The 7,650-nt window shown below is 27.5% G+C and overlaps 1 non-coding gene across 1 annotated transcript; it reads left to right on the top strand.

Moving 5' to 3' along the window:
• The first annotated feature begins 5,986 nt into the window (after positions 1 to 5,986).
• TRNAL-UAG (transfer RNA leucine (anticodon UAG)) lies at positions 5,987 to 6,068 on the top strand. Its single transcript has one exon. It is a non-coding gene; the product is annotated as a tRNA-Leu (tRNA).
• Positions 6,069 to 7,650: the final 1,582 nt, after the last annotated feature.

The raw sequence follows: 7,650 nt of genomic DNA, 5'->3' as shown, positions 1-7,650 counted from the left end.
TAGAAACTTGAAACTTAATTGCATACTAAATTATAAGTCAAAATGCAAAACTAGAAATGTAGAAAGTCTTCAAATTGCCTTAAATATCTCCTCTAGAAGGTGGTAAAGTAGATATGCACGTTTGACAAGGTTTGACATCACATTTCCCCATGCAGTGCACACTTGACAAAATTTTCTTCACAAAATCTGCACACTTTTTTTGACCACCGTGTCATCTTCCAAACTATAGGACTTTTTTCGTGCCATCTTCATGCTATTCTCTTCTTGACTCATTAAACTAACATTATATAAAACTTTGGTCTCAAAATTATTTATCAGTTCTTGTGAATTTGCTAGTTTTTGAAGATGTAGTGTGAATGCTTCTTGAATCTTCTTTGCCTTACTTCTTGTAATTGGTTCTTTAGGTACATGCAATGGTTCAATGGTTGAATTCACATCAAGTATTTTCTATAAAATTTATGGAAAAAATTGATACATTTAAAAAATTAAATTATATGTAATCTGAAAAATTTATACGTTATACTTATAACTTTAAATTTGAAAAGCAACCATTTTTTATGAATTCAATAATCTAAAATTTTTCTTTTTATTTTTCAAATTTTAATTTTAATTTTTAGGTAAGATTTCAATATTTATAATAAATTTATGTCTAATAAAAAGTGTAAATTTTTCATGTATAAATAACTAACCAAAGGTATTAGACAAAATGAAAGGATGCTTTACAGAAAAGTGCAAATGTTCACGTATAAATAACTAACCAAGGGTATAGTAGGTATATATCTAAATATGAGGGATAAAATGGGAACGTAAATATTCTCCTACTTTGCCCTTTTTAGATATAGTATAGATTTAAGGTATACTAATTAAAATCTTTAAAAAAGAATTAGAATGTCAAATTCATACTTAACCCCAATTTTAATTATTTTTTTGGAAAGAGAGAGTCAAGAGAAAGGTGATTTTATCATAAGACCTATTTTAAATAAAGGGATAATTCTAATAGTAGCAGTTTTAGAACTAATAATTAAGTGCATAATAACATTTTAAAAAAAAGAAAAATATAGCAAATTTTGTCCGTGATAGATTATCGTTGATAATGCAACAAAAAACCGAAAAATCAAACATATTATGGAGCTTGTCAAAACAACTATGGAAATAAAAATAAAAGTTTGGGAGAAAAAGGAAAAAAAGCCAAAAATCGAGAACCAAACTGATAATAAACCAAACTAAATAAAAACCAATTCATTAGTTTTATTCTTTATTGGACATTGGTTTAGATCCATTATTTATAAAAACCCATTGATTTAGTTTGTTCTTGGTTGGTCCTAAATTGAAAAATCGAACCGACTATCACCCCTAGTTAATAAACTCATTTTCTAAAAATATAAATTGGGGGTGGGGGGATTTGAACCGCATACCTCTTGGTCCTTAGCTACATACATCTAGTTGAGTTAAGTTCTTGTTGACGATAGACTCATATTAGTGATAGACTCTTATTAGTATTTTAATAATACTATAAAGGTGCTTGTGGGTTGGGTGAGTTGTTTAATTATTCACATATTGAATTAAGATTAGCAAATCAATTTCATTTATATTATGAAAATTTATTTCCATAGTATTAAAAATTAATTTTTATAATTGTTGGATAATAAATAATCTAAAAAATCATGAAATTAAAATAATATTTGAATATATATAATTGTATTGGAAGTACAAAAAAAAAACATATCTTTTAAAACTAATAATAAGTTCGGGTTAGTTCGAGTTGATTTGGGTTATTTTAGATGAATCTATAAATCAACTCAACCTATAAAATTTTAATTTATTTAAACCCAACCCAACCCTAGTTGAGTTGGGACGATCGGGTTTTTTGGATTATCGAATTTTTCGAATACCTCTAAATAATAGGGGTCCAATTCACAATTATCTAAACTTTCCTATTTATTACATGGATAGCGTAATAGCTTATTATTTTACACAAATATTATTAAACATTTTCCCCCATGTCCTTTGCCCTAGTCTTTTGAAAGTCACGCCATAATATATCACGTGTTCCTCATTTTCTATTTTCTTCGAATAATCTATTTCTTTTCAAAGTTATGTCATTAAATATCCTGTGTTAGCATTATTATTATACTTAATAAATATGAAAATGATATAATATGAAATATATATTCACAAAGTAACTGAATATATACTATAACTAACCTTAAATCTGTACTCATTTTAAAAAAATTAAATAAAAAACTCCATGTGAAAAAACATTGTATATATTTAAACTAAACCTCATATATACATAAAATATAAAACAAAGATAAAAATAACAATTTGTAACCATAATTCTATATTAAATACAATTCATTGAATTTGAAAATTTTGAGTTTTAAGTCCAAATTCAAAATCTGTAAAGATGGAAAATGTGTATTTGATTTAACAAATTAGAGAAAAACCAAAAATAATCCCATATAAAATCCTATAATGAAGAAAATATTAAAAGTTAACTAACCAAAAATCTTAAATATAATAATAAGTTAAATTCCTACGGAAGGATAAAAAAACTTAACATTATGGTCTCATTTGATAATGATTTCTTATTATTTATGAATTTAATTTTCAAATACTATAAATGAAAAATCAAATAAGTATCAAACATAAACTAAATGAGTTGGTGTATTAAATAACTTAACTTCAATATATTTAAATAACTCAACTCACATTAATTCAATTTTTAGATGAAACGATAGAAAAATTTAATATAAAAAATTTGAACGAGATTAAAAATAAATACTAGTTTCTTTTTTGTGGTTTTCTTTATAAATGAAAGTTTTGGATTGAAAATAAAATTAAAAATTGATAAAAATTAGAAATGAGAATAAGTAGTACGTTGAAAAAGTTTTATCTTTCTAAAAAATGACATTGACGCATGAAATTTGAAATTAAAACCATAAAACAAATTTTTTTTTTAATTAAATTAATTAAAAAAATTAAAATTTTCATCGAAAATTTGAAATTTTCATCGAAATAAGGAGAAAAATGAAAATTCAGCTATTGAAAATCATAATTTTCCACCATGAATATAACATAACAAAATTTTAATGTGTATGGATTGGAGTATTGATGTGGGTGAAATTAAAAGGAGATCGAAATTCGGAGACCTTATATTTTATTATTTTATTATTATTTTAAACATAAATGATTCTAAAACTACTATATTTTGCTAAATGATTTTAAAACCAACCACATTTTTTCAATTTTCCATAAATAAAATTTCTTTGTTCTTTTTTCTTCTTCTTCAACCTCTTTTTCTTTTACTTCTTCTTCGCTAACCATGGATGCCGTCGGTAAGTCACTTGGAATAGTTCGACGGAGACACTTGCAGGGACGTCGGAGTGCAGCGCCTTCTGCTGTTCGTTGATTTCACCGGATGTGCAGTGTGATGGGGAACTTGTGCCGCTGTCGGAGCTGGACTAATGTACGTGGGTATTCAACACAATGCGTGACTATGCTAGACACCGGCGATGGATATGAGTTCGCCGGAACAAATATGAGTGATTCGAATTGAGAATTGAAATTTAGTTAACTTTCACACCAATCTTTCACTGTCTATCACATCCTGTATTTCTGCCGGCATTCTTTACCTTTTTTCTCTTCCTTTTCTCCTTCTGCCGCCGTTTCTTAATGGAATGTTCACTTTATAGAAAAAATTGAAGAAAACGGAGGCATGAAAGCAGGAAGTTGAGATTGTTGGAACTAAACGACCATCATTGTGTTATGGATAAATTCACTGTCTTGAAAGTAAAATTGATGTAACCTTCCCAAGATTAATATAACTTCCGATCTTTGACGTACAAACTTATTGGAATGGATGAAAAATGCTCAGAGAAAACAGTAGATGAAGAAAGACAAATGTTCTATATCTTTTTTTAAAAAATTAATCACTTTTGAGGACAAATAATTGAAGAATTAAATAAAAATTGTTTAAGAACTGATTGAATAATTATTTTTTCACTAATTAATCTTGGAATTAATTTAAATAAACAGTAATAAAGCTATTAAAATGATTAAGGAGAAAGCTATAACAAATTAATCCTTTTCATTTTTCTTTTGCTACGTACCAAAAGCCCAAAGTCATTCTTAACAATCCCCTACGAATGACTGATGTTGCAAAGAAAACAAAACGATATTTTATAAAACATGTTTCTTGAACAAAAATAGGAGAACAAACTTAAACATCAATATCTTAATTATTTGAATTGGTGAATAGTGAAGTAGGGCAACAACTTTGTTAGAGAGAGTGAATTGCCTTTTAAACTTTCAATAACTATGGTTAAGACCCTCGCAATATGTTTTACTCCTTAAATTTTCTTGATTTCGCGATACATAACCTTCTATTTAAGGCTATGCACATAAACCTTAGGTCACCGTGAAAGCTCTAGAAAGATATCCTTAAATAATCATAGAAGGCAACCACACCTTCACATTTACGTTTATTACTTCATCAAATATATCGCAATAGACCACTCAAAAATTGAGCGATGAAGACTTCACATCTAGTCCATTCCATGACCAACTTCATCAAGTATGTTAAAGACAAACCATTAAAAAATTGAGTTATAAAGATTTTACAATTATCCATCGAATCCATGTTAGGACACCCAAAGAAAAGGCTAAAGAACTTTTAAGGGAAGTTAGTCTTTGGTTAGAGGATTCCCCAAGTTACTCTCAGACCTCACAAACTCCAAGGAGATCATTCTTCCTTTCAATACCTGTATCATGACTCCATATGTCTGAGCCGTATATGCCTCATTTTGCTATTATACACGCTATTCTTGACAGTTTCCTGTGGCCGCTTGTTAATCACAGTGTACTGTTAAAATTATCACATGATTATTTGTGAGCTTGCTTAATAAATTTGTCCAGTTGTGTCATATATATATCTTCCTTCAGGTCACCATTGAGAAATGACTTATATACAACCATTTGATATTTATGCAAATGTTATCAAGGCTTTATGGTAGCTATTTTTAAGTTTACCCACAATTCATTTGCTATAATTTTCTTCTTGAAAAATCATTTAAACCTAAACTGGTTTGTTTCTTTTAAGAAATTCTACTAAATCCTTGTTTTAATTCAAAATGTCTCTTTTATCAATGTCTATTAATAATAGCTTTCTATCACTGATAAATATTGATAGACTTCTAACAGCCTCTATCAAAGAAGATTAATATTCTTTGATTTTGTGTAAATAGTTTCCGTTATTTTTCTATTTTTTAAAATCTCATGTTTTCCAAATACATGAGGGTCCGTTGTTTGGTGGCCATTGAAAATAATTATTCAATAAAACAAACTTGTATTTCATGTTTTATGTTTCTTTTAAAATTTTTAAAAAAAAGTTAACAATTTTTTAACATAATTTTTTAATATATTTATAAATCATAAAAAGTTTGTAGCTAAACACAAATATTGTGTTATATGAACATGTTATATTTAAACTTTTGCATAATTATCATTTTCTAATATCATACAAATTATAATGCATTATAAAATACATATTTTAATTTAAAAGAAATGAAAATAATTGAATTTATTACATTTATTAATGTTTTTATCTTATCAATATCATTGTGTATTTTAAATTTCAAATTCAAAATGAAGATATACCTTAAACATAAAAATATTATTTTTAGAATTTGCACTATTTGACCATAAAATTTAAAAGTAGTTTAGAAAAACAAAATCCATATTTTTTTTTACTAAATGTGTATTCTTGTATAAATAAGAATATACAACTCGTCAAGATGAGAACATAACTCAATTAACCTAAAGTTTGAACTATTAATCTCGAAGTAAAAAATCTGATTCTCCTATTACAATATTGTTGAATAAAAAGAATTCTAATGTAATTAGTAAGAGAAGTACGAATAATATTTTTATATCTTCCAAATGTATCATACACCTATTTTACAACAAAGTCAATTGTTCTCAACAAGACAGTTTGGCCGAGTGGTCTAAGGCGCCAGATTTAGGCTCTGGTCTGAAAGGGCGTGGGTTCAAATCCCACAGCTGTGTCAACTCTCTCTAATTATATGGATTTCTTTTTCTCGTTAGTAATTATTTATGGAAAAAAAGAACAAAATTTAGCCAGACTGTATGTGAGTTAATTTTCTATTAGCTTTGTAATTAATGTCAGTTCACATATAAATCCCACTAATATTTTCATGCTATTGCTATCTAACAACATTGTTTCTTTTCCCTAATTGTTTAGGTTTCTACTTTTGGTCTTTATATTTTTGGCTTTTGTTTATTTTGATTCCTATATCTTTAAATTTTGATCTATATTATACTTTCAAAATGTTCATTTTGGTTATTGTACTTACAACTCTAATTCATTTTAGTTATTGTACTACAAAAACGGATCCTTTGGTCCGTAAAAATGATATAAAAAGGGAAATGAATGGACTACAATAGTCTCTTCTTAAAAGTACAAAACCAAATGATTCAAAGTTAAAAGTACAAGGACCAAAATGAATGTATTAAAAGTATGAAGACCAAAATGAATCAACACCAAAAAATATAGGGACCAAAATTATATTTAAACCTTGTTTTTATCTGTACAATTTCCATTATCTATTTCTTCCAGGATCTAATGACAATACTAGAGGGGGTGAATAGAGTTATTTACCAGTTTTAATTTAAAAATTCTAAATGTGACGTCTAGACATGAGTTTTAATTTAAGAAAATTAAATAACATCAAGCAACCAATTCAAGTTAGTAACATATATCACAATCATACAAATCAACAAAATAACCCTAACACGCAATCTAAAAATTAAAAGATAAACAAAGTGCAGAAGTAAAGAGTTTAAGGAAAAGAAGGAACCGAATTTATAATGGTTCGAGCAATGTGACTGCGTCCACTCTCCAAGATTCCTTGGTTATTTTATTCTCTACCTACACGGCCTTTTTTTTTTTTTTTTTTTTTTTAACCTAGGCTAAAGAGAAACCCCCAATGAAATAATCCTAACATGCAATCTAAAATTCAAGTTTAGTTGTCACATTTGTCGTTTAGAATTTTAAAACTAAAATCAGTAGACAACCCTATCCCCCTCCTCCCTCCTTTAGTGTTGCCATTAGATTCTACAAGAAATAGATAATGGAAATTGTACGATTAAAAACAAGGTTGAAATACTATTTTGGTCTTTATACTTTTGATGTTGATTCAACAAAATACTCCTAATGTAATGACTCGACTTTCTAGAATAAAAAATTAGACTGTTATTACATGCATGCATAAATATCAAAACACCATTTTCACAAAATTTGACTAGATTCAAAAGATTAAAACAAAATTTAATTATCCAATCTATAAAAAGAACATTAAATCTCTATTTGGGGTGCCCCCAGTTTTAATGAAAAATAAGTTAAAAAACTGAATGAAAAATTCAAAGAATTTAAAGGTTTAATCATACAGCTAAAACTTGGAAACATATTGTTGAACGAGAAATTTCGACGAATCACAAATTGCCACATCATCAATGAAAGCCCGAGCCTAATTGAAAAATTATAGGTTGAATCGGGCCGAGTAATTAAAATCACTCTGGCCCAACCCAATTCAAGACTAGGGCGAAATTTTGAGTCAAATTAAAGATTAA

Source organism: Benincasa hispida, chromosome 2 (assembly GCF_027475165.1).
Source record: "Benincasa hispida cultivar pf3 chromosome 2, pf3_genome.v1.1, whole genome shotgun sequence".
NCBI lineage: Eukaryota > Viridiplantae > Streptophyta > Magnoliopsida > Cucurbitales > Cucurbitaceae > Benincasa > Benincasa hispida.
This window is presented reverse-complemented; position numbering and strand designations above follow the sequence as displayed.